We start from the raw sequence: 7,826 nt of genomic DNA, 5'->3' as shown, positions 1-7,826 counted from the left end.
CCGTGTTTACGTCTCGAGGGCGTCCTCCCCAGGCTGGCTTGGGATACATGGTGTATCCCCGTCCTTTGTGCAAGGCCCAGGGAGGCCCCTGTTTCTGCATCTCTGAGAGCGAGTCGGGGGTTAGTGTTCATGTCCAGAAAGATGATGCCAAATGTCTTTATTCTGGGTCCGACCTCACCTTCTGTGTTCCTGCTTCAGAACTTTTTGCCTCGTACTTTGCTGCAGGGTAGGCCCCTGGGGGTTTCAGATTCTCCCCTTCTGTTCACGGTGTGGACGGGCTCCTGCAGCTCAGATGCACAGACGCTGCACAGTCACTTTGGCGGGGACCTTCCCAGGACCCCGAAAATCTGCACGTCTCACGCGTGTCAGGGGACTGCCTTGTAACTCGGAGCGTCTCTAGGGACCGCCTGGGCGACAGGACAGAAGCTGGCACGCGGCCGAGCGCGCCTGTGGGGAGATCGCTGTGCCGGGCTCCTTTTGGAAAAGTCACCCAGTTTAGGGCAGAACAGGTCAGGTGCTGTGTGTTTGCCACCTACAGCTGGTGACAACCGTGTCGTGTCACCGTGTCAGTGTGCAGGTACAGAGGGCAGGGGTGGGCTCCTGCCCCACCCCCCGTTGGTGTGCTTAACCCCACCGGCCAGTTATCTGACCCCCCTGCCCCCATTCCCCCCGCAGTCCCGCAGTCCCGCGTCCTGTGCCAGCCAGGTGCCCGGAAGCAAGAGGCTTCCCGAAGTCGCCGCAGCTCCGCCCCTCCCCACAGCAGGCGGGGGCAGAGCTTCACAGCAGCGGCTTTCAGACACCTTGGGCTGGGGCAGCGCCGGCCGTGGTGCAGGCCCTGTCACCAGTCCAGCTGTCCGCTGTGGGGGTGACCTCCCTGGCCCCACTTTACCCAGAATTTTGAGGACCCCTAGGCATGGATACAGGCAGGGTTGCCCATCCTCAGCACCCGCCCCCGACTCTGGGGGCTGCAGAGGTTTGCATCTCTCAGGAGCCCACAGTCTGGAGGAGAGCAGGGAGGCTGCAGGATGCTGGGGCCCGGACGTGGTCCCTGGGGAAGCTCCCAGGGCAGCCCTTGTCCCCGACCCCCAGCCTCGCCCCACAGGCAGGCCCTCTCCTGGAGCCTCCACCCTCGTCTGGCTGTGCCCACGTCTCTAGGACTCTCACCTCCTTGGTACTACCTCCTGCCTTTTGTTGGAAATGCCCCCGGACGAAGGCAGGCCAGTCTCCACTGGACTCTCTGCACCCTCTTCTTTTCTTTCTTCCCTGCTCCGCTCACATTCCAAATGTTGTCAGTCTCAGGCGTTAGTGCCCGCGCGCAGGGTCAGGGGGCCTCAGCTCCCCTCAGCGGCTGGCGGGTCAGGGCATCTTTGTCCCTGTCATGTTTCCTGGTCCCTGCAGGGCCCGCTGGCCCAGGAGGAGGGGGAAGCCTGTGGCCTGGTGGGGGACCGCCCCCCAGCAGGGCAGCCCAGGGACCAGCCATCGTCCCCCAGGGCCCTGGGCCTCCGCAGAGCCTTTAATGGAAAATACTGTCACTGCCAAGTAGAGCTGGGGAGACGGCCACACCGCCAGCCAGCGGGAAATCTTCATGTTCTTCTCTTTCCTTGTTCCTTTTTTTAAACCTTGGAGAGCAAGTGTAAGACCAGGGAAAGAGCCAGAGTATCTCTCTCCCTTCAGTGAGACGGTGAAGACCCGCCCTGAAAACGTGGTGCTGGGGGTGGTGGCTTGTTCTGTGTGCACCGTGAACTTGAAGGAAAATGCACTCTGGTTCTTTCAGTTTTATGTCAGAGTCCTGGCCCCCGCAGTGGGTTTTGCCCTCAATTCTCGATATCATACACAGAACGATGAGAATTGTTCCTCCCATAAAATCATGAACTCTTCTATCTCCTCCAGCCGTAAAGCCCCAGCCATCTGGAGAGCTGTGGCCTGAACCCCCTGTCCTAAGAGAAGGAGAGCGAGGCTCCGGAACATTAGCTTCTGTGGGAAAGCACGTTCGACCTCCCCACCCGAGCAAAGTGTACTTTTTGTCGTGATGTTGCTGAACCTGTGTATCTCAGGCTCGTTTCTGCTGGGACCCAGTCCATCTGTCATGATGACAGCAGAGGCCCCCGGTTGTCTCTGTTCAGAATTTCCCATCTAGAAGTTATCCATGGCCAGTCGCAGTGGGTTTTAATACAGTTTGGGTCCAAGTTAGAATTAACCTTTTTTTTTATATTCACTTTCCACAGTTTAGTAACATGGAAAATAATCATTTATTTTAAGATGAGAGATATATTGGCCCTGAATTGCTTGCCCATTACCAGAGTATAGATTTCAGACCTTCTCCTGGAGACCTTAAAGACGGATTCCAAAATATGGTCCTTGTTTTTTAACCAGTCTTGAATCATTGCCAAGTGCTGCAGAGGTAACCAGGTTAGTCTGCACTGCTTTTGCCATGCAGGCCAGTGGGGGTAGAACAACGACGCTTTGCTTTTTGTCCTGTCCTTAAGCTGTTAGGACCAGTCTTCAGAGCATGTTTCATTTTGCAGTGGCCGAGCCTGGCTTGGCGCTTCTGACCTCATCGCTTGAACCTCACATTCACTCATCAGTTGAAAGGCAGAGAAGAGGGGGGACGGTGTTCCGTCTGGAGGCCGCTGGACCCCCAGTGTGCACACGCCCTCTCAGGACCACCTGCCTGCGGCGGCGGGGCCCGTGTCTGTGAATCAATACCCGTGACCACGGGGCTGGGCTGTGCTCCGCTCCGGCACCAGAATCACCTGGAATCCCTGCCTCGGCCACCTGCCTGGTCTCAGGCCTCGTTCACACACGTCTCCCCATGGGCAGGGGTTGGCTCGGGAGCCCCCAGCACCTGCCTGGGCCGGAAGGAGGGCAATTGGGAGTGAGCGGAGTGGGTTATGTGCCAGCAGGGACGCGGTGAATGTGGTCCGTCCTGGCTTTCTGAGTGGGTGGGAGCCACGTGGCCCCCAGACTCACTCCTCAGATCCTGAGCCCACCCGTTTCCATTCCATGCCAGGCTGCAGGGGGCTTCCCTTTGCATCACCTCGTGTGGTTCTTTGCATCGGGACCCCCTGGAGAGCTGCTCCCGTGTCTATAGAGGGAGCACGTCAGTTGGTGGGCACTCGGGGCGAGGCAGCTCTGGGAGCCCAGGTCCACGGCCCTAGGCCAGGAAGCCTTGAACTTGGGCCTGTTGGTCAGGATGCATGTCCGCCCAGGAGACCCTCCCGTGTTCTCCAGGTCGGCCCATGGGCGTCGGTCAGGCTGGGCCCCCACAGAGCAGGGATCGAGCATCGCCCGCACAAGGGTGGCCTTGGAGCTGTGTGCAGAGCTGGCGCACCCTCGCGTGTGTTTGCTTCTGCGGCCAACAGTGTCATGAACTCCTGCCTGTTTTTACAGACAGCGCTGTGGTTTCAGAATCCAGTCACGCGCTTCTGGCCTCTGCCAGACGGGGGCAACGAGGGCAGAGGTCCCTGCCCCCGCCCTGGTAGGTGACACACAGCAGCTGCCCTTCTAGGGGCTTTTTCTTTGGGGCATTAGTACTTCCTGTCCGGTGATTGGAACCAGGCTTTGTAGTCTGTGCTGCACTGCACGGGGCGGAGGCCCGTGAATGTGTCCCGCTGCCACGTGGCCTGGGGCCCTAGTTCCTAAAACTGAGGTCTCCGTAGCGCGTGTCTTCCCGTGGACTCCTGTAGTTCATTCTCGGTGCAGAACGTTTTCTGTTCTTAATGTGCAAAGACACCGATTAAGAAATGATGTCTTACAAACTACATTCCTGCCTTTCGTTAGAGGTTTGCGCTCACGACACGGTGTGTTCGTTTGGTCATTTGATGAGTAATCTTAGGTCTGACTTAGAGACTATTTTACAACTTTATATGATTGGAAAGTTCTGCCTAGAATTTTCTTTTTAACTTCCGGCAGAGTAAACAGGTGTGTTTTAAGCTTTCCACTGTCCGAGCTGAGCAGGGCCCTGTGCTCGGAGCGGGAGACCTTGTGTCCATCTCTGACCCTCAGGGAGGGGCCCCAAGCTCCAGGGTTGCAGTGAAGGAAGCTCCCAGCCCCACATCAGCATGGGGCAGGTCCCCGATCTTCTGCAGCAGGAAACCCGTTCTGGGAGGACATACCTTCGTGAGGCCACGGGCCACTCACCCTGGCCTGGGGCATCACTGCCCTGAAGGGCCAGGACTGGGCAGACAGAGAGGAGGGCACGCCACCCTAGGCCCCTGTGCTCGTGAAGCCCCCAGGCAGGCCTTAGTCCTTGTGCATCCGAGGATGCAGAGCTGGGCCCCCTCCCTCATGCTTTTCTGAGCCGGAGCTGGGTCGGCAGTTATCCATGGCCAGTCGCAGTGGGTTTTAATACAGTTTGGGTCCAAGTTAGAATTAACCTTTTTTTTTATATTCACTTTCCACAGTTTAGTAACATGGAAAATAATCATTTATTTTAAGATGAGAGATATATTGGCCCTGAATTGCTTGCCCATTACCAGAGTATAGATTTCAGACCTTCTCCTGGAGACCTTAAAGATAGATTCCAAAATATGGTCCCCCAGGGCCCTGGGCCTCCGCAGAGCCTTTAATGGACCACTAGTTGCTTTCTCACTGAGGACCCAGCTTCTGGCACAAGGAGGGTGGGTGTAGGGCACGGTGGGGGGTCAGGGGACAGAAAGGGGGAATCAGTAAGCCTGGCAGCAACCCCCCCAGTGTGCCCCAAAACTCCAGCCTTGGTGCATTCCTGCAAAATATCTGGGACTGTCATCTTGATGATGGGAGGTGTAGATGTTGATATACGGGGAAATGGAAGTGAAATCTTGATTTACTCCATGTAGCCCCTAAAGGATAAGAAGTATGTGGGTGGCGTTTTGAATGTTTTGAGATTTAAAGCTGCATACCTTCTAATTTAGAATTTTCGTTGGGATATCCCCCAACAGTTGCAAAACTGGACCCACTGGAGGACTGAGGCACTGACTCAGGCCAGTCGATGCCAACCCAGTCCTTCCCTAATTGAGCTCAGATTTTGGAGGCTTCTCAGGGGAAGTGATGCAGCCTTGGGACACAGCTCGATCCCGGCTGCAAGTTGGCGGGGGGCGGGGGGGGGTCTCTGTGTTTCTGGCAGTGGTTTCACTAGCTCCGTGCTCTACCAACCCCACCTGTGTGCGTGTGGATGTGTTTTAAACGTAAAACTCGTTCCAGTGCTGTAGAGGCCGTGTCTGTCTGTACTGGTCTTACTGACTTATGATTATCACAAATAAATATTTTCATGGTGATTGTGTTGAAGTGTGATTTCTTTTTTTCGAGAGGAGCTCCGTTCTGTGAACTAGGACCTAAAGCTGTGTTAAACAGCCAACCAAGCAGTGGTTACTGCTGGGGACGGAGGGCAGCCGATTCCCTCGGGAAAGGACCTGCCATCCCTCTTTCGGGAAAGGACCTGCACTGTCCTGCCCGCCATGGCCAGATGCCCTCTCCTGCTCTGTTCTGTGCCCTGGGAGGGCTGGTTTGGATGCTCTGGGCAGTGGGCTCCAGGCGGGCTTCCCGCAGGATTGGGCTCCCTTTCCCAGCCCCCCCCTGCCCGATTCTGAGGACCAGCTTCAGTCACTGACCAAGCCCCATGCTCCTTCCGGCTTCCTTCACACCTGGGTGGTGACAGCGCTGGTCCTGTGAGCCCGGCAGGTACCTGCTCTCCCCAGGATCAGCCCACACCTCTGTAAATAAGTCCTCAGGTCGCCTCCGGGCAGCACCTGGCCCTGCTGGACAGGCAGGGAGGGGTGGGGGAGGACGCGGGATCCCGTCCCAAGTGCCTCTGACTCGACCCCTCAGATCCGCTTCTGCCAACCCCGTGCTGCTCTGCTCGCCAGCAAGGCCCTCCTGGCCCGGACTCCCCCTCCTGGTGACAGTCTCCTGTGGCTGCTGTGACACGTTCCCGCTAGTTGAGGAGCTTAAAGCAACACAGATGTATTCTTTCACAGTCTGGAGGTCAGATGTCTGAAAATGGGTGGGCAGAGCTGGCTCCTTCCGCAGGCTCCGGAGAGACTCTTCCCTGCCGGCCTTTTCCAGCTTCTGGAGGCACCTGTGTTCCTTGGCTCGTGGCCCCTCCTCCACCTTCAGTCTCTCTGACACTGACCCTCCTGCCTCCCTCTCATGGGGACCCTGTGATGACGCTGGGCCCACCCGGCTACGCCAAGACCATCTCCCCATCTTAAGACCCTTAGCTTAACCACATCTGCCAAGTCCCTTTTGCTGTATAAAGTAACATCCACAGGTTTCGGGCACTGGGACACGTGTTGCATGGAACTTTCCAGGGGCCTCTGGGATCTCAGCCACACAGCCTCGTCCTATCTGTAATTCTGCCTAAATTAGGACACTGAAGAAGTTCCCCATGAGGTGCAGACTAAGGCTGGCCCCTGCACCAGTCTTAGCCTGCACGAGGCTGTCTCAGGCCCCTTCCATCGTGTTGCTCTGCTTTCCCTGGAGTGTGGCTGTCATCCATGACCTTGGGGTACGGGGTAGGGGGGACAGGGGAAAGGAAGGGAGAGGAGAGTAGGCACTTTCCTCTCTCTCCCATCCATCCCTTTCCCCACTGCTAAAGATTTATTCAGATATGATTCACATTACACGCAGTTTGCCCACTTTTGAGTGTAGAATTCAGGGTCTCGTTATAAAGGTAGCACCCTTGAAAAGGATGCTAAATTTAGCTTTGACTGGTGTCTCCCCCAAAATCAATGGTGTCCTCCAGTAAGTCAGGGCCACCAGGACCTCAGAATGTGACCTTATTTGGAAATAGGATCTTTGCAGATGTACTAGTTGAGGTCACACTGCATTAGGGTGGACCTAAATCTGGTAACTGGGGTCCTGATGGGATGAGGAGGCACACAGACACACAGAGGCAGACGCGTGATGCAGCCACAAGCCCAGGGATGCCTGGGGTCTGGTAGCCCTGGGAAACCAAGAAAATGGGTTGCGTTGAAAGTAGGGTCCTTAAAGGGGAGGAGTGGGCCCCGAGGCCTAGGATAGGGACGTTTGGAAGGACAAGTCTGAGGATCTTGAACCCCTAATTCCTCCAGATGCCCAGCAGCCCAGCACACTCGCCTTGGCTGAAAATCAGCTCCCGCACCTGGAGACCAAGCAACAGCCACACACCTGAGGCAGGTGCCTCACAGACCAACACTTTTCCCTTCCAGATGCACCTCTACCACCTCTGGAGCTCCAGGCCAGTCCCCAGCCAGGTCTCAGCCAAGCGGAGAGGGAAGCATAGGCCTGAGCGGCCAGGAATGCCCTACATGCCCAGGAAGTGCAGGACTGGCTCCTGGGTGCCAGTGGGCATGGGGAGCGTCAGGTGGGCAGGGGTCTCAGGGTGGGAGACAGTGCAGACCACGTGCAGCCCAGAGGCTGAGCTCACGACAGCCTTGTGGGCTGATGGCGCTCGGCGGTACCTGCAGGGTTACCACCTCTCCTGCCCGCACCTGGCCATCTCTATACCGGAGCCAGAAATGTGCCAATGTGTCTGAGGACATCTCGAGCTAATGCTCTAGAATCGGATTTGCTGAAAAAAATGTATTCATGTATTTATGTATTTATTCATTTTTGGTCGCGTCATGCAGCTTGCGAGATCTTAGTTCCCCAACCGGGATTGACCCTCGCGCTCGGCAGCGAAGGCCCGGAGTCCTAACCACTGGACCGCCAGGGAATTCCCTCAAATCTTGTATTTTAGAGACAGCATACAGAGTCACAGCAACGGAGGCATGTGGAGCTGCGGTTAGAACACAGGCTCCTGGAATCCTGGGTCTACAGCCCGCCTGCTGTGACCTGGGCATCCCCCGCCCCCTGCTCAGCTCCTCAGG

This window comes from Eubalaena glacialis, chromosome 6 (assembly GCF_028564815.1).
Source record: "Eubalaena glacialis isolate mEubGla1 chromosome 6, mEubGla1.1.hap2.+ XY, whole genome shotgun sequence".
Taxonomy (NCBI): domain Eukaryota; kingdom Metazoa; phylum Chordata; class Mammalia; order Artiodactyla; family Balaenidae; genus Eubalaena; species Eubalaena glacialis.
Note: the sequence above shows the minus strand (reverse complement) of the source record.